Raw genomic sequence first — 26,012 nt, 5'->3', positions numbered from 1 at the left:
GTAGTTTCCGATGCACATCTGGAGGCATTCCGAGTCTTGATGAAACACAGAAATTGCATTGGGATTGAATACAACAGTCACCATGCGCACTTTCCTCCATGGGAATAATGTCTCAAACAGTCTACGCTTTGATCGTTCCCTGGAAGACCAGTAGTAGTTCACAATGCACATCTGGTGGCTTTCTGTAATCTTGTGGACTATCAGAGTGTTGATGAAACACAGAAATTGCATCGGGATTGAATACAACAGTCACCATGCTCACATTCCTCCATGGGAGTAGTGTCTCAAAGAGTCTACGCTTTGATCGTTCCCTGGAAGACCAGTAGTAGATTCCAATGCACATCTGGAAGCATTCTGTAATCTGTGGACTATCAGAGTGTTGTTGAAACACAGAAATTGCATCGTGATTGAATACAACAGTCACCATGAGCACTTTTCTCCATGGGAGTAATGTCACAAACAGTCTACGCTTTGATCGTTCCCAGGAAGACCAGTAGTAGTTTCCGATGCACATCTGGAGGCATTCTGAAATCTGTTTAGTATCAGAGTGTTGATGAAACACAGAAATTGCATCGGGATTGAATACAACAGTCACCATGCGCAACTTCCTCCATGGGAGAAATGTCTCAAAGTGTTTACGCTTTGATCGTCCGCTGGAAGACCAGTAGTAATTTCCGATGCACATCTGGAGGCATTCTGTAATCTGTGGACTATCAGAGTGTTGATGAAACACAGAAATTGCATCGGGATTGAATACAACAGTCACCATGCGCACTTTCCTCCATGGGAGTAATGTCTCAAACAGTCTACGCTTTGAGTTCCCTGGAAAACAAGTAGTAGCTTCCGATTCACATCTGGAGGCATTCTGTAATAAGTGGACTATCAGAGTGTTGATGAAAAACAGAAATCGCATTGGGATTGAATACAACAGTCACCATGCGCACTTTCCTCCATGGGAGTAATGTCTCAAACAGTCTACGCTTTGATCGTTCCCAGGAAGACCAGTAGTAGTTTCCGATGCACGTCTGGTTGCATTCTGTTATCTGTGGACCTTCAAAGTGTTGATGAAACTCAGAAATTGCATCGGGAGTGAAGACAACAGTCACTATGCGCACTTTCCTCCATGGGAGTAATGTCTCAAACAGTCTACGCTTTGATCGTTCCCTGGAAGACCAGTGTAGTTTCCATTGCACATCTGGTGGCATTCCTTAATCTGTGGACTACCTGAGTGTTGATGAAACACAGAAATTGCATCGGGATTGAATACAACAGTCACAATGCGCACTTGCCTACATGTTAGTAATGTCTCAAACAGTCTACGCTTTAATCGTTCTCTGGAAGGCCAGTGGTAGTTTCCGATGCACATCTGGAGGCATTCCGAGTGTTGATGAAACACATAAATTGCATTGGGATTAAATACAACAGTCACCATGCGCACTTTCCTCCATGGGAATAATGTCTCAAACAGTCTACGCTCTGATCGTTCCCTGGAAGACCAGTAGTAGTTCCCAATGCACATCTGGTGGCTTTCTGTAATCTTGTGGACTATCAGAGTGTTGTTGAAACACAGAAATTGCATCGGGATTGAATACAACAGTCACCATGAGCACTTTCCTCCATGGGAGTAATGTCTCAAACAGTCTACGCTTTGATCATTCCCTGGAAGACCAGTAGTATTTTCCGATGCATATCTGGTAGCATTCTGTAATCTGTTGACTATCAGAGTGTTGATGAAACACACAATTTGCATCGGGATTGAATACAACAGTCACCATGCGCACTTTCCTCCATGTGAGTAACGTCTCAAATAGTCTACGCTTTGATCATTCCCTGGAAGACCAGTAGTAGTTTCCGATGCACATCTGGATGCATTCTGTAATCTGTGGACCTTCAAAGTGTTGATGAAACACAGAAATTGCTTTGGGATTGAATACAACAGTCACCATGCGCACTTGCCTACATATCAGTAATGTCTCAAACAGTCTACGCTTTAATCGTTCCCTGGAAGACCAGTGGTAGTTTCCGATGTACATCTGGAGGCATTCAGAGTGTTAATGAAACACAGAAATTTCATTGGGATTGAATACAACAGTCACCACGCGCACTTTCCTCCATGTTAGTAATGTCTCAAAGAGTCTACGCTTTGATCGTTCCCTGGAAGACCAGTAGTAGTGTCCAATGCACATCTGGATACATTCTGTAATCTGTGGACCTTCAAAGTGTTGATGAAACACAGAAATTGCATCGGGATTGAATACAACAGTCACCATGCGCACTTTCCTCCATGGGAGTAGTGTCTCAAACAGTCTACGCTATGATCGTTCCCTGGAAGACCAGTAGTAGTTTCCGATGCACATCTGGTGGCATTCTGTAATCTGTGGACTATCAGAGTGTTGATGAAACACAGAAATTGCATCGGGATTGAATACAACAGTCACCATGCGCACTAGCCTACATATTGGTAATGTCTCAAACAGTCTACGCTTTGATCGTTCCCTGGAAGACCAGTGGTAGTTTCCGATGGACATCTGGAGGCATTCTGTAATCTGTGGGCTGTCAGAGTGTTGATGAAACACAGAAATTGCATCGGGATTGAATACAACAGTCACCATGCGCACTTTCCTCCACGGGAGTAATATCTCAAACAGTGCACGCTTTGATCGTTCCCTGGAAGACCAGTGGTAGTTTCCGATGCACATCTGGAGGCATTCTGTAATCTGTGGACCTTCAGAGTGTTGATGAAACACAGAAATTGCATCGGGATTGAATACAACAGTCACCATGCGCACTTTCCTCCATGGGAGTAATGTCTCAAATAGCTGACGCTTTGATCGTTCCCTGGAAGGCCAGTAGTAGTTTCCGATGCACGTTTTAATGCATTCTGTAATCTGTGGACCTTCAAAGTGTTGATGAAACACAGAAATTGCATCGGGATTGAATACAACAGTCACCATGCGCACTTGCCTACATGTTAGTAATGTCTCAAACAGTCTACGCTTTGATCGTACTTAGGAAGACCAGTAGTAGTTTACGATGCACATCTGGAGGCTTTCTGTAATCTGTGGACTATCAGAGTGTTGATGAAACACAGAAATTGCATCGGAATTAAATATAACGGTCACCATGAGCACTTTCCTCCATGGGAGTAAAGTCTCAAACAGTCTACGCTTTGATCGTTCCCTGGAAGACCAGAAATAGTATCCGATGCACATTTGGAGGCATTCTGTAAACTGTGGACTATCAGACTGTTGATGAAACACAGAAATTGCATCGGAATTGAATACAACAGTCACAATGCGCACCTTCCTCCATGGGGTAATGTCTCAAACAGGATACGCTTTGATCGTTCCCTGGAAGACCAGTAGTAGTTTCCGATGCACATCTGTAGGCATTCTGTAATCTGTGGACTTTCAGAGTGTTGATGAAACACAGAAATTGCATCGGGATTGAATACAACAGTCACCATGCGCACTTTCCTCCACGGGAGTAATGTCTCAAGCAGTGTACGCTTTGATCGTTCCCTGGAAGACCAGTGGTAGATTCCGATGCACATCTGGAGGCATTCTGTAACCTGTGGACTTTCAGAGTGTTGATGAAACACAGAGATTGCATCGGGATTGAATACAACAGTCACAATGCGCACCTTCCTTCATGGGGTAATGTCTCAAACAGGATACGCTTTGATCGTTCCCTGGAAGACCAGTAGTAGTTTCCGATGCACATCTGGAGGCATTCTGTAATCTGTGGACTTTCAGAGTCTTGATGAAACACAGAAATTGCATCGGGATTGAATACAACAGTCACCATGCGCACTTTGCTCCATGGGAGTAATGTCTCAAATAGCCGACGCTTTGATCGTTCCCTGGAAGCCCAGTAGTAATTTCCGATGCACGTTTGGATGCATTCTGTAATCTGTGGACCTTCAAAGTGTTGATGAAACACAGAAATTGCATCGGGATTGAATACAACAGTCAATATGCGCACTTGCCTACATGTTAGTAATGTCTCAAACAGTCTACGCTTTGATCGTACTTAAGAAGACCAGTAGTAGTTTACGATGCACATCTGGAGGCATTCTGTAATCTGTGGACTATCAGAGTGTTGGTGAAACACAGAAATTGCATCGGAATTGAATACAACAGTCACCATGCGCACTTTCCTCCATGGGAGTAATGTCTCAAATAGTCTACGCTTTGATCATTCCCTGGAAGACCAGTAGTAGTTTCCGATGCACATCTGGATGCATTCTGTAATCTGTGGACCTTCAAAGTGTTGATGAAACACAGAAATTGCATCGGGATTGAATACAACAGTCACCATGCGCACTTGCCTACATGTTAGTAATGTCTCAAACAGTCTACGCTTTAATCGTTCCCTGGAAGACCAGTGGTAGTTTCCGATGTACATCTGGAGGCATTCCGAGTGTTAATGAAATATAGAAGTTTCATTGGAATTGAATACAACAGTCACCACGCGCACTTCCCTCCAAGTTAGTAATGTCTCAAACAGTCTACGCTTTGATCGTTCGCTGGAAGACCAGTAGTAGTTACCAATGCACATTTGGATACATTCTGTAGTCTGTGGACCTTCAAAGTGTTGATGAAACACAGAAATTGCATCGGGATTGAATACAACAGTCACCATGCGCACTTTCCTCCATTTGAGTAGTGTCTCAAACAGTCTACGATTTGATCGTTCCCTGGAAGACCAGTAGTAGTTACCGATGCACATCTGGAAGCATTCTGTAATCTGTAGACCTTCAAAGTGTTGATGAACCACAGAATTTGCATCGGGATTGAATACAACAGTCACCATGCGCACTTGCCTACATGTTAGTAATGTCTCAAACAGTCTACGCTTTGATCGTTCCCTGGAAGACCAGTGGTAGTTTCCGATGCACATCTGGAGGCATTCTGTAATCTGTGGGCTGTCAGAGTGTTGATGAAACACAGAAATTGCATCGGGATTGAATACAACAGTCACCATGCGCACTTTTCTCCATGGGAGTAATGTCTCAAATAGCCGACGCTTTGATCGTTCCCTGGAAGGCCAGTAGTAGTTTCCGATGCACGTTTTAATGCATTCTGTAATCTGTGGACCTTCAAAGTGTTGATGAAACACAGAAATTGCATCGGGATTGAATACAACAGTCACCATGCGCACTTTCCTCCATGGGAGTAGTGTCTCAAACAGTCTACGCTATGATCGTTCCCTGGAAGACCAGTAGTAGTTACCGATGCACATCTGGAAGCATTCTGTAATCTGTGGACCTTCAAAGTGTTGATGAACCACAGAAATTGCATCGGGATTGAATACAACAGTCACCATGCGCACTTGCCTACATGTTAGTAATGTCTCAAACAGTCTACGCTTTGATCGTTCCCCGGAAGACCAGTAGTAGTTTCCGATGCACATCTGGTGGCATTCTGTAATCTGTGGACTATCAGAGTGTTGATGAAACACAGAAATTGCATCGGGATTGAATACAACAGTCAGCATGCGCACTTTCCTTCACGGGAGTAATGTCTCAAACAGTCTACGTTTTAATCGTACCCTGAAAGACCAGTAGGAGCTTCCGATGCACATCTGGTAGCATTCCTTAATCTGTGGACTATCAGAGTGTTGATGAAACACAGAAATTGCATCGGGATTGAATACAACAGTCACCATGCGCACTAGCCTACATATTGGTAATGTCTCAAACAGTCTACGCTTTGATCGTTCCCTGGAAGACCAGTGGTAGTTTCCGATGGACATCTGGAGGCATTCTGTAATCTGTGGGCTGTCAGAGTGTTGATGAAACACAGAAATTGCATCGGGATTGAATACAACAGTCACCATGCGCACTTTCCTCCACGGGAGTAATATCTCAAACAGTGCACGCTTTGATCGGTCCCTGGAAGACCAGTGGTAGTTTCCGATGCACATCTGGAGGCATTCTGTAATCTGTGGACCTTCAGAGTGTTGATGAAACACAGAAATTGCATCGGGATTGAATACAACAGTCACCATGCGCACTTTCCTCCATGGGAGTAATGTCTCAAATAGCCGACGCTTTGATCGTTCCCTGGAAGGCCAGTAGTAGTTTCCGATGCACGTTTTAATGCATTCTGTAATCTGTGGACCTTCAAAGTGTTGATGAAACACAGAAATTGCATCGGGATTGAATACAACAGTCACCATGCGCACTTGCCTACATGTTAGTAATGTCTCAAACAGTCTACGCTTTGATCGTACTTAGGAAGACCAGTAGTAGTTTACGATGCACATCTGGAGGCTTTCTGTAATCTGTGGACTATCAGAGTGTTGATGAAACACAGAAATTGCATCGGAATTGAATATAACGGTCACCATGAGCACTTTCCTCCATGGGAGTAAAGTCTCAAACAGTCTACGCTTTGATCGTTCCCTGGAAGACCAGAAATAGTATCCGATGCACATTTGGAGGCATTCTGTAAACTGCGGACTTTCAGAGTGTTGATGAAACACAGAAATTGCATCGGGATTGAATACAACAGTCACCATGCGCACTTTCTTCCACGGGAGTAATGTCTCAAGCAGTGTACGCTTTGATCGTTCCCTGGAAGACCAGTGGTAGATTCCGATGCACATCTGGAGGCATTCTGTAAGCTGTGGACTTTCAGAGTGTTGATGAAACACAGAAATTGCATCGGGATTGAATACAACAGTCACAATGCGCACCTTCCTTCATGGGGTAATGTCTCAAACAGGATACGCTTTGATCGTTCCCTGGAAGACCAGTAGTAGTTTCCGATGCACATCTGGAGGCATTCTGTAATCTGTGGACTTTCAGAGTCTTGATGAAACACAGAAATTGCATCGGGATTGAATACAACAGTCACCATGCGCACTTTGCTCCATGGGAGTAATGTCTCAAATAGCCGACGCTTTGATCGTTCCCTGGAAGGCCAGTAGTAATTTCCGATGCACGTTTGGATGCATTCTGTAATCTGTGGACCTTCAAAGTGTTGATGAAACACAGAAATTGCATCGGGATTGAATACAACAGTCAATATGCGCACTTGCCTACATGTTAGTAATGTCTCAAACAGTCTACGCTTTGATCGTACTTAAGAAGACCAGTAGTAGTTTACGATGCACATCTGGAGGCATTCTGTAATCTGTGGACTATCAGAGTGTTGGTGAAACACAGAAATTGCATCGGAATTGAATACAACAGTCACCATGCGCACTTTCCTCCATGGGAGTAATGTCTCAAATAGGCTACGCTTTGATCATTCCCTGGAAGACCAGTAGTAGTTTCCGATGCACATCTGGATGCATTCTGTAATCTGTGAACCTTCAAAGTGTTGATGAAACACAGATATTGCATCGGGATTGATTACAACAGTCACCATGCGCACTTGCCTACATGTTAGTAATGTCTCAAACAGTCTACGCTTTGATCGTTCCCTGGAAGACCAGTGGTAGTTTCCGATGCACATCTGGAGGCATTCTGTAATCTGTGGGCTGTCAGAGTGTTGATGAAACACAGAAATTGCATCGGGATTGAATACAACAGTCACCATGCGCACTTTTCTCCATGGGAGTAATGTCTCAAATAGCCGACGCTTCGATCGTTCCCTGGAAGGCCAGTAGTAGTTTCCGATGCACGTTTTAATGCATTCTGTAATCTGTGGACCTTCAAAGTGTTGATGAAACACAGAAATTGCATCGGGATTGAATACAACAGTCACCATGCGCACTTTCCTCCACGGGAGTAATGTCTCAAACAGTGTACGCTTTGATCGTTCCCTGGAAGACCAGTGGTAGTTTCCGATGCACATCTGGAGGCATTCTGTAATCTGTGGACTTTCAGAGTGTTGATGAAACACAGAAATTGCATCGGAATTGAATACAACAGTCACAATGCGCACCTTCCTTCATGGGGAATGTCTCAAACAGGATACGCTTTGATCGTTCCCTGGAAGACCAGTAGTAGTTTCAGATGCACATCTGGAGGCATTCTGTAATCTGTGGACTTTCAGAGTCTTGATGAAATACAGAAATTGTATCGGGATTGAATACAACAGTCACCATGCGCACTTTGCTCCATGGGAGTAATGTCTCAAAAAGCCGACGCTTTGATCGTTCCCTGGAAGGCCAGAAGTAATTTCCGATGCACGTTTGGATGCATTCTGTAATCTGTGGACCTTCAAAGTGTTGATGAAACACAGATATTGCATCGGGATTGATTACAACAGTCACCATGCGCACTTGCCTACATGTTAGTAATGTCTCAAACAGTCTACGCTTTGATCATTCCCTGGAAGACCAGTAGTAGTTTCCGATGCACATCTGGATGCATTCTGTAATCTGTGGTCCTTCAAAGTGTTGATGAAACACAGAAATTGCATCGGGATTGAATACAACAGTCACCATGCGCACTTGCCTATATGTTAGTAATGTCTCAAACAGTCTACGCTTTAATCGTTCCCTGGAAGACCAGTGGTAGTTTCCGATGTACATCTGGAGGCATTCCGAGTGTTAATGAAACACAGAAATTTCATTGGGATTGAATACAACAGTCACCACGCGCACTTTCCTCCATGTTAGTAATGTCTCAAACAGTCTACGCTTTGATCGTTCCCTGGAAGACCAGTAGTAGTTTCCAATGCACATCTGGATACATTCTGTAATCTGTGGACCTTCAAAGTGTTGATGAAACACAGAATTTGCATCGGGGTGAATACAACAGTCACCATGCGCACTTTCCTCCATAGGAGTAGTGTCTCAAACAGTGTACGCTTTGATCGTTCCCTGGAAGACCAGTAGTAGTTACCGATGCACATCTGGAAGCATTCTGTAATCTGTGGATCTTTAAAGTGTTGATGAACCACAGAAATTGCATCGGGATTGAACACAACAGTCACCATGCGCACTTGCCTACATGTTAGTAATGTCTCAAACAGTCTACGCTTTAATCGTTCCCTGGAAGACCAGTGGTAGTTTCCGATGTACATCTGGAGGCATTCCGAGTGTTAATGAAACACAGAAGTTTCATTGGGATTGAATACAACAGTCACCACGCCCACTTTCCTCCATGTTAGTAATGTCTCAAACAGTCTACACTTTGATCGTTCCCTGGAAGACCAGTGGTAGTTTCCGATGCACATCTGGAGGCATTCTGTAAACTGTGGACTATCAGACTGTTGATGAAACACAGAAATTGCATCGGAATTGAATACAACAGTCACAATGCGCACCTTCCACCATGGGGTAATGTCTCAAACAGGATACGCTTTGATCGTTCCCTGGAAGACCAGTAGTAGTTTCCGATGCACATCTGTAGGCATTCTGTAATCTGTGGACTTTCAGAGTGTTGATGAAACACAGAAATTGCATCGGGATTGAATACAACAGTCACCATGCGCACTTTCCTCCACGGGAGTAATGTCTCAAACAGTGTACGCTTTGATCGTTCCCTGGAAGACCAGTGGTAGATTCCGATGCACATCTGGAGGCATTCTGTAACCTGTGGACTTTCAGAGTGTTGATGAAACACAGAAATTGCATCGGGATTGAATACAACAGTCACAATGCGCACCTTCCTTCATGGGGTAATGTCTCAAACAGGATACGCTTTGATCGTTCCCTGGAAGTCCAGTAGTAGTTTCCGATGCACATCTGGAGGCATTCTGTAATCTGTGGACTTTCAGAGTCTTGATGAAACACAGAAATTGCATCGGGATTGAATACAACAGTCACCATGCGCACTTTGCTCCATGGGAGTAATGTCTCAAATAGCCGACGCTTTGATCGTTCCCTGGAAGGCCAGTAGTAATTTCCGATGCACGTTTGGATGCATTCTGTAATCTGTGGACCTTCAAAGTGTTGATGAAACACAGAAATTGCATCGGGATTGAATACAACAGTCAATATGCGCACTTGCCTACATGTTAGTAATGTCTCAAACAGTCTACGCTTTGATCGTACTTAAGAAGACCAGTAGTAGTTTACGATGCACATCTGGAGGCATTCTGTAATCTGTGGACTATCAGAGTGTTGGTGAAACACAGAAATTGCATCGGAATTGAATACAACAGTCACCATGCGCACTTTCCTCCATGGGAGTAATGTCTCAAATAGTCTACGCTTTGATCATTCCCTGGAAGACCAGTAGTAGTTTCCGATGCACATCTGGATGCATTCTGTAATCTGTGGACCTTCAAAGTGTTGATGAAACACAGAAATTGCATCGGGATTGAATACAACAGTCACCATGCGCACTTGCCTACATGTTAGTAATGTTTCAAACAGTCTACGCTTTAATCGTTCCCTGGAAGACCAGTTTTAGTTTCCGATGTACATCTGGAGGCAATCCGAGTGTTAATGAAATATAGAAGTTTCATTGGAATTGAATACAACAGTCACCACGCGCACTTCCCTCCATGTTAGTAATGTCTCAAACAGTCTACGCTTTGATCGTTCGCTGGAAGACCAGTAGTAGTTTCCAATGCACATTTGGATACATTCTGTAGTCTGTGGACCTTCAAAGTGTTGATGAAACACAGAAATTGCATCGGGATTGAATACAACAGTCACCATGCGCACTTTCCTCCATGGGAGTAGTGTCTCAAACAGTCTACGCTTTGATCGTTCCCTGGAAGACCAGTAGTAGTTACCGATGCACATCTGGAAGCATTCTGTCATCTGTAGACCTTCAAAGTGTTGATGAACCACAGAAATTGCATCGGGATTGAATACAACAGTCACCATGCGCACTTGCCTACATGTTAGTAATGTCTCAAACAGTCTACACTTTGATCGTTCCCTGGAAGACCAGTGGTAGTTTCCGATGCACATCTGGAGGCATTCTGTAATCTGTGGGCTGTCAGAGTGTTGATGAAACACAGAAATTGCATCGGGATTGAATACAACAGTCACCATGCGCACTTTTCTCCATGGGAGTAATGTCTCAAATAGCCGACGCTTTGATCGTTCCCTGGAAGGCCGGTAGTAGTTTCCGATGCACGTTTTAATGCATTCTGTAATCTGTGGACCTTCAAGGTGTTGATGAAACACAGAAATTGCATCAGGATTGAATACAACAGTCACCATGCGCACTTGCCTACATGTTAGTAATGTCTCAAACAGTCTACGCTTTGATCGTACTTAGGAAGACCAGTAGTAGTTTACGATGCACATCTGGAGGCATTCTGTAATCTGTGGACTACCAGCGTGTTGATGAGACACAGAAATTGCATCGGAATTGAATACAACAGTCACCATGCGCACTTTCCTCCACGGGAGTAATGTCTCAAACAGTGTACGCTTTGATCGTTCCCTGGAAGACCAGTGGTAGTTTCGGATGCACATCTGGAGGCATTCTGTAATCTGTGGACTTTCAGAGTGTTGATGAAACACAGAAATTGCATCGGGATTGAATACAACAGTCACAATGCGCACCTTCCTTCATGGGGTAATGTCTCAACCAGGATACGCTTTGATCGTACCCTGGAAGACCAGTAGTAGTTTCCGATGCACATCTGGAGGCATTCTGTAATCTGTGGACTTTCAGAGTCTTGATGAAACACAGAAATTGCATCGGGATTGAATACAACAGTCACCGTGCGCACTTTGCTCCATGGGAGTAATGTCTCAAAAAGCCGACGCTTTGATCGTTCCCTGGAAGGCCAGAAGTAATTTCCGATGCACGTTTGGATGCATTCTGTAATCTGTGGACCTTCAAAGTGTTGATGAAACACAGAAATTGCATCGGGATTGAATACAACAGTCAATATGCGCACTTGCCTACATGTTAGTAATGTCTCAAACAGTCTACGCTTTGATCGTACTTAGGAAGACCAGTAGTAGTTTACGATGCACATCTGGAGGCATTCTTTAATCTGTGGACTATCAGAGTGTTGGTGAAACACAGAAATTGCATCGGAATTGAATACAACAGTCACCATGCGCACTTTCCTCCATGGGAGTAATGTCTCAAATAGCCGACGCTTTGATCATTCCCTGGAAGACCAGTAGTAGTTTCCGATGCACATCTGGATGCATTCTGTAATCTGTGGTCCTTCAAAGTGTTGATGAAACACAGAAATTGCATCGGGATTGAATACAACAGTCACCATGCGCACTTGCCTACATGTTAGTAATGTCTCAAACAGTCTACGCTTTAATCGTTCCCTGGAAGACCAGTGGTAGTTTCCGATGTACATCTGGAGGCATTCCGAGTGTTAATGAAACACAGAAATTTCATTGGGATTGAATACAACAGTCACCACGCGCACTTTCCTCCATGTTAGTAATGTCTCAAACAGTCTACGCTTTGATCGTTCCCTGGAAGACCAGTAGTAGTTTCCAATGCACATCTGGATACATTCTGTAATCTGTGGACCTTCAAAGTGTTGATGAAACACAGAATTTGCATCGGGGTGAATACAACAGTCACCATGCGCACTTTCCTCCATAGGAGTAGTGTCTCAAACAGTCTACGCTTTGATCGTTCCCTGGAAGACCAGTAGTAGTTACCGATGCACATCTGGAAGCATTCTGTAATCTGTGGATCTTCAAAGTGTTGATGAACCACAGAAATTGCATCGGGATTGAATACAACAGTCACCATGCGCACTTGCCCACATGTTAGTAATGTCTCAAACAGTCCACGCTTTGATCGTACTTAGGAAGACCAGTAGTAGTTGACGATGCACATCTGGAGGCATTCTGTAATCTGTGGACTATCAGAGTGTTGATGAAACACAGAAATTGCATCGGAATTGAATACAACAGTCACCATGCGCACTTTCCTCCACGGGAGTAATGTCTCAAACAGTGTACGCTTTGATCGTTCCCTGGAAGACCAGTGGTAGTTTCCGATGCACATCTGGAGGCATTCTGTAATCAGTGGACTTTCAGAGTGTTGATGAAACACAGAAATTGCATCGGGATTGAATACAACAGTCACAATGCGCACCTTCCTCCATGGGGTAATATCTCAAACAGGATACGCTTTGATCGTTCCCTGGAAGGCCAGTAGTAGTTTCCGATGCACATCTGGAGGCATTCTGTAATCTGTGGACTTTCAGAGTGTTGATGAAACACAGAAATGGCATCGGGATTGAATACAACAGTCAACATGCGCACTTTCCTCCACGGGAGTAATGTCTCAAACAGTGTACGCTTTGATCGTTCCCTGGAAGACCAGTGGTAGTTTCCGATGCACATCTGGAGGCATTCTGTAATCTGTGGACTTTCAGAGTGTTGATGAAACACAGAAATTGCATCGGGATTGAATACAACAGTCACAATGCGCACCTTCCTCAATGGGGTAATGTCTCAAACAGGATACGCTTTGATCGTTCCCTGGAAGACCAGTAGTAGTTTCCGATGCACATCTGGAGGCATTCTGTAATCTGTGGACTTTCAGAGTCTTGATGAAACACAGAAATTGCATCGGGATTGAATACAACAGTCACCATGCGCACTTTGCTCCATGGGAGTAATGTCTCAAATAGCCGACGCTTTGATCGTTCCCTGGTAGGCCAGTAGTAATTTCCGATGCACGTTTGGATGCATTCTGTAATCTGTGGACCTTCAAAATGTTGATGAAACACAGAAATTGCATCGTGATTGAATACAACAGTCAATATGCGCACTTGCCTACATGTTAGTAATGTCTCAAACAGTCTACGCTTTGATCGTACTTAGGAAGACCAGTAGTAGTTTACGATGCACATCTGGAGGCATTCTGTAATCTGTGGACTATCAGAGTGTTGATGAAACACAGAAATTGCATCGGGATTGAATACAACAGTCACCATGCGCAAATGCCTACATGTTGGTAATGTCTCAAACAGTCTACGCTTTGATCGTTCCCTGGAAGACCAGTGGTAGTTTCCGATGCACTTCTGGAGGCATTCTGTAATCTGTGGGCTGTCAGAGTGTTGATGAAACACAGAAATTGCATCGGGATTGAATACAACAGTCACCATGCGCACTTTCCTCCACGGGAGTAATGTCTCAAACAGTGTACGCTTTGATCGTTCCCTGGAAGACCAGTGGTAGTTTCCGATGCACATCTGGAGGCATTCTGCAATCTGTGGACTTTCAGAGTGTTGATGAAACACAGAAATTGCATCGGGATTGAATACAACAGTCACCATGCGCACTTTTCTCCATGGGAGTAATGTCTAAAATAGCCGACGTTTTGATCGTTCCCTGGAAGGCCAGTAGTAGTTTCCGATGCACGTTTTAATGCATTCTGTAATCTGTGGACCTTCAAAGTGTTGATGAAACACAGAAATTGCATCGGGATTGAATACAACAGTCACCATGCGCACTTGCCTACATGTTAGTAATGTCTCAAACAGTCTACGCTTTGATCGTACATAGGAAGACCACTAGTAGTTTCCGATGCACATCTGGATGCATTCTGTAATCTGTGGACCTTCAAAGTGTTGATGAAACACAGAAATTGCATCGGGTTTGAATACAACAGTCATCATGCGCACTTGCCTACATGTTAGTAATGTCTCAAACAGTCTACGGTTTGATCGTTCCCTGGAAGACCAGTAGTAGTTTCCAATGCACATCTGGATACATTCTGTATTCTGTGGACTTTCAAAGTGTTGATGAAACACAGAAATTGCATCGGGATTGAATACAACAGTCACAATGCGCACCTTCCTCCATGGGGGTAATGTCTCAAACACGCTACGTTTGATCTTTCCCTGGAAGCCCAGTAGTAGTTTCCGATGCACATCTGGAGGCATTCTGTAATCTGTGGACTTTCAGAGTGTTGATGAAACACAGAAATTGCATTGGGATTGAATACAACAGTCACCATGCGCACTTTTCACCATGGGAGTAATGTCTCAAATAGCCGACGATTCGATCGTTCCCTGGAAGACCAGTAGTAGTTTCCGATGCACGTTTGGATGTATTCTGTAATCTGTGGACCTTCAAAGTGTTGATGAAACACAGAAATTGCATCGGGATTGAATACAACAGTCACCATGCGCACTTTCCTCCATGGGAGTAATGTCTCAAACAGTCTCCGCTTTTATCGTTCCCTGGAAGACTAGTAGTAGTTTCCGATGCACATCTGGATGCATTCTGTAATCTGTGGACCTTCAAAGTGTTGATGAAACACAGAATTTACATCGGGATTGAATACAACAGTCAGCATGCGCACTTGCCTACATGTTGGTAATGTCTCAAACAGTCTACGCTTTGATCGTTCCCTGGAAGACCAGTGGTAGTTTCCGATGCACATCTGGAGGCATTCTGTAATCTGTGGGCTGTCAGAGTGGTGATGAAACACAGAAATTGCATCGGGATTGAATACAACAGTCTGCATGCGCACTTTCCTTCACGGGAGTAATGTCTCAAACAGTCTACGTTTTAATCGTACCCTGAAAGACCAGTAGTAGCTTCCGATGCACATCTGGTAGCATTCCTTAATCTGTGGACTATCAGAGTGTTGATGAAACACAGAAATTGCATCTGGATTGAATACAACAGTCACCATGCGCACTTGCCTACATGTTAGTAGTGTCTCAAACAGTCTACGCTTTGATCGTTCCCTGGAAGACCAGCGGTAGTTTCCGATGCACATCTGGAGGCATTCTGTAATCTATGGGCTGTCAGAGTGTTGATGAAACACAGAAATTGCATCGGGATTGAATACAACAGTCTGCATGCGCACTTTCCTTCACGGGAGTAATGTCTCAAACAGTCTACGCTTTGATCGTTCCCTGGAAGACCAGAGGTAGTTTCCGATGCACATCTGGAGGCATTCTGTATTCTGTGGGCTGTCAGAGTGTTGATGAAACACAGAAAATGCATCGGGATGGAATACGACAGTCACCATGCGCACTTTCCTCCATGGGAGTAATGTCTCAAATAGTCTACGCTTTGATCGTTCCCTGGAAGACCAGTAGTAGTTTCCGATGCACGTCTGGATGCATTCTGTAATCTGTGGACCTTCAAAGTGTTGATGAAACACAGAAATTGCATCGGGATTGAATACAACCGTCACCATGTGCACTTGCCTACATGTTAGTTATGTCTCAAACAGTCTACGCTTTAATCGTTACCTGGAAGACCAGTGGTAGTTTCCGATGCACATCTGGAGGCATTCCGAGTGTTGATGAAACACAGAAATTGCATTGGGATTGAATACAACAGTTACCTTGCGCACTTTCCTCCATGGGAGTAATGTCTCAAACAGTCTACGCTTTGATCGTTCCCTGGAAGACCAGTAGTAGTTCCCAATGCACATCTGGTGGCTTTCTGTAATCTTGTGGACTATCAGAGTGTTGGTGAAACACAGAAATTGCATCGGGATTGAATACAACAGTCACCATGCGCAATTTCCTCCACGGGAGTAATGTCTCAAACAGTCTACGCTTTGATCGTTCCCTGGAAGACCAGTAGTAGTTTCTGATGCACATCTGGTAGCATTCTGTAATCTGTGGACTATCAGAGTGTTGATGAAACACAGAAATTGCATCGGGATTGAATACAACAGTCACAATGCGCACCTTCCTCCATGAGGGTAATGTCTCAAACACGCTACGCTTTGATCTTTCCCTGGAAGACCAGTAGTAGTTTCCGATGCACATCTGGAGGCATTCTGTAATCTGTAGAGTTTCAGAGTATTGATGAAACACAGAAACTGCATTGGGATTGAATACAACAGTCACCATGCGCACTTTTCACCATGGGAGTAATGTCTCAAATTGCCGACGATTCGATCGTTCCCTGGAAGACCAGTAGTAGTTTCCGATGCACGTTTGGATGTATTCTGTAATCTGTGGACCTTCAAAGTGTTGATGAAACACAGAAATTGCATCGGGATTGAATACAACAGTCACCATGCGCACTTTCCTCCATGGGAGTAATGTCTCAAACAGTCTCCGCTTTTATCGTTCCTTGGAAGACTAGTAGTAGTTTCCGATGCACATCTGGATGCATTCTGTAATCTGTGGACCTTCAAAGTGTTGATGAAACACAGAATTTACATCGGGATTGAATACAACAGTCACCATGCGCACTTTCCTATACGAAAGTAGTGTCTCAAACAGTCTACGCTTTGATCGTTCCCTGGAAGACCAGTAGTAGTTTCCGATGCACATCTGGAGGCATTCCGAGTGTTGATGAAACACAGAAATTGTTTTGGGATTGAATGCAACAGTCACCATTCGCACTTTCCTCCATGTTAGTAATGTCTCAAACAGTCTACGCTTTGATCGGTCCCTGGAAGACCAGTAGTAGTTTCGGTTTGCACATCTGGTATCATTCTGTAATCTGTGGACTATCAGAGTGTTGATGAAACACAGAAATTGCATCGGGATTGAATACAACAGTCACCATGAGCACTTTCCTCCACGAAAGTAATGTCTCAAACAGTCTACGCTTTGATCGTTCCCTGGAAGACCAGTAGTAGTTTCCGATGCGCCTCTGGTAGCATTCTGTAATCTGTGGACTATCAGAGTGTTGATGAAACACAGAAATTGCATCGGGATTGAATACAACAGTCACAATGCGCACATTCCTCCATGGGGGTAATGTCTCAAACACGCTACGCTTTGATCTTTCCCTGGAAGACCAGTAGTAGTTTCCGATGCACATCTGGAGGCATTCTGTAATCTGTGGACTTTCCGAGTGTTGATGAAACACAGAAATTGCATTGGGATTGAATACAACAGTCACCATGCGCACTTTCCTCCATGTTAGTAATGTCTCAAACAGTCTGCGCTTTGATCGTTCCCTGGAAGACTAGTAGTAGTTTCCGATGCACGTCTAGTAGCATTCTGTAATCTGTGGACTATAAGAGTGTTGAAGAAACACAGAAATTGCATCGGGATTGAATACAACAGTCACCATGCGCACTTTTCTCCATGGGAGTAATGTCTCAAATAGCCGACGCTTTGATCGTTCCCTGGAAGGCCAGTAGTAGTTTCCGATGCACGTTTTAATTCATTCTGTAATCTGTGGAGCTTCAAAGTGTTGATGAAAAACAGAAATTGAGTCGGGATTGAATACAACAGTCACCATGCGCACTTGCCTACATGTTAGTAATGTCTCAAACAGTCTACGCTTTGATCGTACTTAGGAAGACCAGTAGTAGTTTACGATGCACATCTGGAGGCATTCTGTAATCTGTGGACTATCAGAGTGTTGATGAAACACAGAAAATGCATCGAAATCGAATACAACAGTCAGCATGCGCACTTTCCTCCAAGGGAGTAATGTCTCAAATAGCCTACGCTTTGATCGTACCCTGGAAGACCAGTAGTAGTTTCCGATGCACATCTGGATGCATTCGTAATCTGCGAACCTTCAAAGTGTTGATGAAACACAGAAATTGCATCGGGATTGAATACAACAGTCACCATGCGCACTTCCCTACATGTTAGTAAAGTCTCAAACAGTCTACGCTTTAATCGTTCCCTGGAAGACCAGTGGTAGTTTCGGATGTACATCTGGAGGCATTCCGAGTGTTGATGAAACACAGAAATTTCATTGGGATTGAATACAACAGTCACCATGCGCACTTTCCTCCATGTTAGTAACGTCTCAAACAGTCTACGGTTTGATCGTTACCTGGAAGACCAGTAGTAGTTTCCAATGCACATCTGGATACATTCTGTAATCTGTGGACCTTCAAAGTGTTGATGAAACACAGAAATTGCATCGGGATTGAATACAACAGTCACCATGCGCCCCTTCCTCCATGGGAGTAGTGTCTCAAACAGTGTACGTTTTGATCGTTCCCTGGAAGAACAGTAGTAGTTTCCGATGCACATCTGGTGGCATTCTGTAATCTGTGGACTATCAGAGTGTTGATGAAACACAGAAATTGCATCGGGATTGAATACAACAGTCACCATGCGCACTTTCCTCCATGGGAGTAATGTCTCAAATAGTCTACGCTTTGATCGTTCCCTGGAAGACCAGTAGTAGTTTTCGATGCACATCTGGATGCATTCTGTAATCTGTGGACCTTCAAAGTGTTGATGAAACACAGAAATTGCATCGGGATTGAATACAACAGTCACCATGTGCACTTGCCTACATGTTAGTAATGTCTCAAACAGTCTACGCTTTAATCGTTCCCTGGAAGACCAGTGGTAGTTTCCGATGGACATCTGGAGGCATTCCGAGTGATGATGAAACACAGAAATTGCATTGGGATTGAATACAACAGTCACCTTGCGCACTTTCCTCCATGGGAGTAATGTCTCAAACAGTCTACGCTTTGTTCGTTCCCTGGAAGACCAGTAGTAGTTCCCAATGCACATCTGGTGGCTTTCTGTAATCTGTGGGCTGTCAGAGTGTTGATGAAACACAGAAATTGCATCGGGATTGAATACAACAGTCACCATGCGCACTTTCCTCCATGGGAGTAATGTCTCAAATAGTCTACGCTTTGATCGTTCCCTGGAAGACCAGTAGTAGTTTCTGATGCACATCTGGTAGCATTCTGTAATCTGTGGACTATCAGAATGTTGATGAAACACAGAAATTGCATCGGGATTGAATACAACAGTCACAATGCGCACCTTCCTCCATGGGGGTAATGTCTCAAACACGCTACGCTTTGATCTTTCCCTGGAAAACCAGTAGTAGTTTCCGATGCACATCTGGAGGCATTCTGTAATCTGTGGACTTTCAGAGTGTTGATAAAACACAGAAATTGCATTGGGATTGAATACAACAGTCACCATGCGCACTTTTCACCATGGGAGTAATGTCTCAAATAGCCGACGATTCGATCGTTCCCTGGAAGACCAGTAGTAGTTTCCGATGCACGTTTGGATGTATTCTGTAATCTGTGGACCTTCAAAGTGTTGATGAAACACAGAAATTGCATCGGGATTGAATACAACAGCCGCCATGCGCACTTTCCTCCATGGGAGTAATGTCTCAAACAGTCTCCGCTTTTATCGTTCCCTGGAAGACTAGTAGTAGTTTCCGATGCACATCTGGATGCATTCTGTAATCTGTGGACCTTCAAAGTGTTGATGAAACACAGAATTTACATCACCATGCGCACTTGCCTACATGTTAGTACTGTCTCCAACAGTCTACGCTTTAATCGTTCCCTGGAAGACCAGTGGTAGTTTCCGATGCACATCTGGAGGCATTCCGAGTGTTGATGAAACACAGAAATTGCATTGGGATTGAATAAAACAGTCACCATGCGCACTTTCCTCCATGTTAGTAATGTCAAACAGTCTACGGTTTGATCGTTCCCTGGAAGACCAGTAGTAGTTTCCAATGCACATCTGGATACATTCTGTAATCTGTGGACCTTCAAAGTGTTGATGAAACACAGAAATTGCATCGGGATTGAATACAACAGTCACCATGCGCCCATTCCCCCATGGGAGTAGTGTCTCAAACAGTGTACGTTTTGATCGTTCCCTGGAAGACCAGTAGTAGTTTCCGATGCACATCTGGTGGCATTCTGTAATCTGTGGACTATCAGAGTGTTGATGAAACACAGAAATTGCATCGGGATTGAATACAACAGTCACCATGCGCACTTTCCTCCACGGGAGTAATGTCTCAAACAGTCTACGCTTTGATCGTTCCCTGGAAGACCAGTGGTAGTTTCCGATGCACATCTGGAGGCATTCTGTAATCTGTGGACTATCAGAGTGTTGATGAAACACAGAAATTGCATCGGGATTGAATACAACAGTCTGCATGCGCACTTTCCTTCACGGGAATAATGTCTCAAACAGTCTACGTTTTAATCGTACTCTGAAAGACCAGTAGTAGCTTCCGATGCACATCTGGTAGCATTCCTTAATCTGTGGACTATCAGAGTGTTGATGAAACACAGAAATTGCATCGGGATTGAATACAACAGTCTGCATGCGCACTTTCCTTCACGGGAGTAATGTCTCAAACAGTCTACGCTTTGATCGTTCCCTGGAAGACCAGTGGTAGTTTCCGATGCACATCTGGAGGCATTCTTTAATCTGTTTGCTGTCAGAGTGTTGATGAAACACAGAAATTGCATCGGGATTGAATACAACAGTCTGCATGCGCACTTTCCTTCACGGGAGTAATGTCTCAAACAGTCTACGCTTTGATCGTTCCCTGGAAGACCAGTTTTAGTTTCCGATGCACATCTGGAGGCATTCTGTAATCTGTGGGCTGTCAGAGTGTTGATGAAACACAGAAATTGCATCGGGATTGAATACAACAGTCACCATGCGCACTTTCCTCCATGGGAGTAATGTCTCAAATAGTCTACGCTTTGATCGGTCCCTGGAAGACCAGTAGTAGTTTCCGATGCTCATCTGGATGCATTCTGTAATCTGTGGACCTTCAAAGTGTTGATGAAACACAGAAATTGCATCGGGATTGAATACAACAGTCACCATGTGCACTTGCCTACATGTTAGTAATGTCTCAAACAGTCTACGCTTTAATCGTTCCCTGGAAGACCAGTGGTAGTTTCCGATGGACATCTGGAGGCATTCCGAGTAATGATGAAATACAGAAATTGCATTGGGATTGAATACAACAGTCACCTTGCGCACTTTCCTCCATGGGAGTAATGTCTCAAACAGTCTACGCTTTGTTCGTTCCCTGGAAGACCAGTAGTAGTTCCCAATGCACATCTGGTGGCTTTCTGTAATCTGTGGGCTGTCAGAGTGTTGATGAAACACAGAAATTGCATCGGGATTGAATACAACAGTCAACATGCGCACTTTCCTCCATAGGAGTAATGTCTCAAATAGTCTATGCTTTCATCGTTCCCTGGAAGACCAGTAGTAGTTTCTGATGCACATCTGGTAGCATTCTGTTATCTGTGGACTTTCAGAGTGTTGATGAAACACAGAAATTGCATTGGGATTGAATACAACAGTCACCATGCGCACTTTTCACCATGGGAGTAATGTCTCAAATAGCCGACGATTCGATCGTTCCCTGGAAGACCAGTAGTAGTTTCCGATGCACGTTTGGATGTATTCTGTAATCTGTGGACCTTCAAAGTGTTGATGAAACACAGAAATTGCATCGGGATTGAATACAACAGTCACCATGCGCACTTTCCTCCATGGGAGTAATGTCTCAAACAGTCTCCGCTTTTATCGTTCCCCGGATGACTAGTAGTAGTTTCCGATGCACATCTGGATGCATTCTGTAATCTGTGGACCTTCAAAGTGTTGATGAAACACAGAATTTACATCACCATGTGCACTTGCCTACATGTTAGTAACGTCTCCAACAATCTACGCTTTTATCGTTCCCTGGAAGACCAGTTGTAGTTTCCGATGCACATCTGGAGGCATTCCGAGTGTTGATGAAACACAGAAATTGCATTGGGATTGAATAAAACAGTCACCATGCGCACTTTCCTCCATGTTAGTAATGTCTCAAACAGTCTACGGTTTGATCGTTCCCTGGAAGACCAGTAGTAGTTGCCAATGCACATCTGGATACATTCTGTAATCTGTGGACCTTCAAAGTGTTGATGAAACACAGAAATTGCATCGGGATTGAATACAACAGTCACCATGCGCACTTTCCTCCACGGGAGTAATGTCTCAAACAGTCTACGATTTGATCGTTCCCTGGAAGACCAGTGGTAGTTTCCGATGCACATCTGGAGGCATTCTGTAATCTGTGGACTATCAGAGTGTTGATGAAACACAGAAATTGCATCGGGATTGAATACAACAGTCCGCATGCGCACTTTCCTTCACGGGAATAATGTCTCAAACAGTCTACGTTTTAATCGTACTCTGAAAGACTAGTAGTAGCTTACGATGCACATCTGGTAGCATTCCTTAATCTGTGGACTATCAGAGTGTTGATGAAACACAGAAATTGCATCGGGATTGAATACAACAGTCACCATGCGCACTTGCCTACATGTTAGTAGTGTCTCAAACAGTCTACGCTTTGATCGTTCCCTGGAAGACCAGTGGTAGTTTCCGATGCACATCTGGAGGCATTCTTTAATCTGTGGGCTGTCAGAGTGTTGATGAAACACAGAAATTGCATCGGGATTTAATACAACAGTCTGCATGCGCACTTTCCTTCACGGGAGTAATGTCTCAAATAGTCTACGCTTTGATCGTTCCCTGGAAGACCAGTAGTAGTTTCCGATGCACATCTGGATGCATTTTGTAATCTGTGGACCTTCAAAGTGTTGATGAAACACAGAAATTGCATCGGGATTGAATACAACAGTCACCATGTGCACTTGCCTACATGTTAGTAATGTCTCAAACAGTCTACGCTTTAATCGTTCCCTGGAAGACCAGTGGTAGTTTCCGATGGACATCTGGAGGCATTCCGAGTGATGATGAAACACAGAAATTGCATTGGGATTGAATACAACAGTCACCTTGCGCACTTTCCTCCATGGGGGTAATGTCTCAAACAGTCTACGCTTTGTTCGTTCCCTGGAAGACCAGTAGTAGTTCCCAATGCACATCTGGAGGCTTTCTGTAATCTTGTGGACTATCAGAGCGTTGATGAAACACAGAAATTGCATCGGGATTGAATACAACAGTCACCATGCGCACTTTCCTCCACGGGAGTAATGTCTCAAACAGTCTACGATTTGATCGATCCCTGGAGGACCAGTAGTAGTTTCTGATGCACATCTGGTAGCATTCTGTAATCCTGTGGACTATCAGAGTGTTGATGAAACACAGAAATTGCATCGGGATTGAATACAACAGTCACCATGAGCACTTTCCTCCACGAAAGTAATGTCTCAAACAGTCTACGCTTTGGTCGTTCCCTGGAAGACCAGTAGTATTTTCCGATGCGCCTCTGGTAGCATTCTGTAATCTGTGGACTATCAGAATGTTGATGAAACACAGAAATTGCATCGGGATTGAATACAACAGTCACAATGCGCACCTTCCTCCATGGGGGTAATGTCTCAAACTCACTACGCTTTGATCTTTCCCTGGAAAACCAGTAGTAGTTTCCGATGCACATCTGGAGGCATTCTGTAATCTGTTTACTTTCAGAGTGTTGATGAAACACAGAAATTGCATTGGGATTGAATACAACAGTCACCATGCGCACTTTTCACCATGGGAGTAATGTCTCAAATAGCCGACGATTCGATCGTTCCCTGGAAGACCAGTAGTAGCTTCCGATGCACATCTGGTAGCATTCCTTAATCTGTGGACTATCAGACTGTTGATGAAACACAGAAATTGCATCGGGATTGAATACAACAGTCACCATGCGCACTTTCCTCCACGGGAGTAATATCTCAAACAGTGCACGCTTTGATCGTTCCCTGGAAGACCAGTGGTAGTTTGCGATGCACGTTTTAATGCATTCTGTAATCTGTTGACCTTCAAAGTGTTGATGAAACACAGAAATTGCATCGGGATTGAATACAACAGTCACCATGCGCACTTGCCTACATGTTAGTAATGTCTCAAACAGTCTACGCTTTGATCGTACTTAGGAAGACCAATAGTAGTTTACGATGCACATCTGGAGGCATTTCTAATCTGTGGACTATCAGAGTGTTGATGAAACACAGAAATTGCATCGGAATTGAATACAACAGTCACCATGCGCACTTTCCTCCAAGGGAGTAATGTCTCAAATAGTCTACGCTTTGATCGTACCCTGAAAGACCAGTATTAGCTTCCGATGCACATCTGGTAGCATTCCTTAATCTGTGGACTATCAGAGTGTTGATGAAACACAGAAATTGCATCGGGATTGAATACAAAAGTCACCATGCGCACTTGCCTACATGTTGGTAATGTCTCAAACAGTCTACGCTTTGATCGTTCCCTGGAAGACCAGTGGTAGTTTCCGATGCACATGTGGAGGCATTCTGTAATCTGTGGGCTGTCAGAGTGTTGATGAAACACAGAAATTGCATCGGGATTGAATACAACAGTCACCATGCGCACTTTCCCCCATGGGAGTAGTGTCTCAAACAGTCTACGCTTTGATCGTTCCCTGGAAGACCAGTAGTAGTTACCGATGCACATCTGGAAGCATTCTGTAATCTGTGGACCTTCAAAGTGTTGATGAACCACAGAAATTGCATCGGGATTGAATAATACAGGAACCATGCGCACTTGCCTACATGTTAGTAATGTCTCAAACAGTCTACGCTTTGATCGTTCCCTGGAAGACCAGTGGAAGTTTCCGATGCACATCTGGAGGCATTCTGTAATCTGTGTGCTGTCAGAGTGTTGATGAAACACAGAAATTGCATCGGGATTGAATACAACAGTCACCATGCGCACTTTCCCCCATGGGAGTAGTGTCTCAAACAGTCTACGCTTTGATCGTTCCCTGGAAGACCAGTAGTAGTTACCGATGCACATCTGGAAGCATTCTGTAATCTGTGGACCTTCAAAGTGTTGATGAACCACAGAAATTGCATCGGGATTGAATACAACAGTAACCATGCGCACTTGCCTACATGTTAGTAATGTCTCAAACAGTCTACGCTTTGATCGTTCCCTGGAAGACCAGTGGTAGTTTCCGATGCACATCTGGAGGCATTCTGTAATCTGTGGCCTGTCAGAGTGTTGATGAAACACAGAAATTGCAGCGGGATTGAATACAACAGTCACCATGCGCACTTTCCTCCACGGGAGTAATGTCTCAAACAGTGTACGCTTTGATCGTTCCCTGGAATACCAGTGGTAGTTTCCGATGCACATCTGGAGGCATTCTGTAATCTGTGGTCTTTCAGAGTGTTGATGAAACACAGAAATTGCATCGGGATTGAATACAACAGTCACAATGCGCACCTTCCTCCATGGGGTAATGTCTCAAACAGGATACGCTTTGATCGTTCCCTGGAAGACCAGTAGTAGTTTCCGATGCACATCTGGAGCCATTCTGTAATCTGTGGACTTTCAGAGTGTTGAAGAAACACAGTTATTGCATCGGGATTGAATACAACAGTCACCATGTGCACTTTGCTCCATGGGAGTAATGTCTCAAATAGCCGACGCTTTGATCGTTCCCCGGAAGGCCAGTAGTAATTTCCGATGCACGTT

Source organism: Schistocerca gregaria, chromosome 3 (genome assembly GCF_023897955.1).
Source record: "Schistocerca gregaria isolate iqSchGreg1 chromosome 3, iqSchGreg1.2, whole genome shotgun sequence".
NCBI classification, from domain to species: domain Eukaryota; kingdom Metazoa; phylum Arthropoda; class Insecta; order Orthoptera; family Acrididae; genus Schistocerca; species Schistocerca gregaria.
This window is presented reverse-complemented; position numbering follows the sequence as displayed.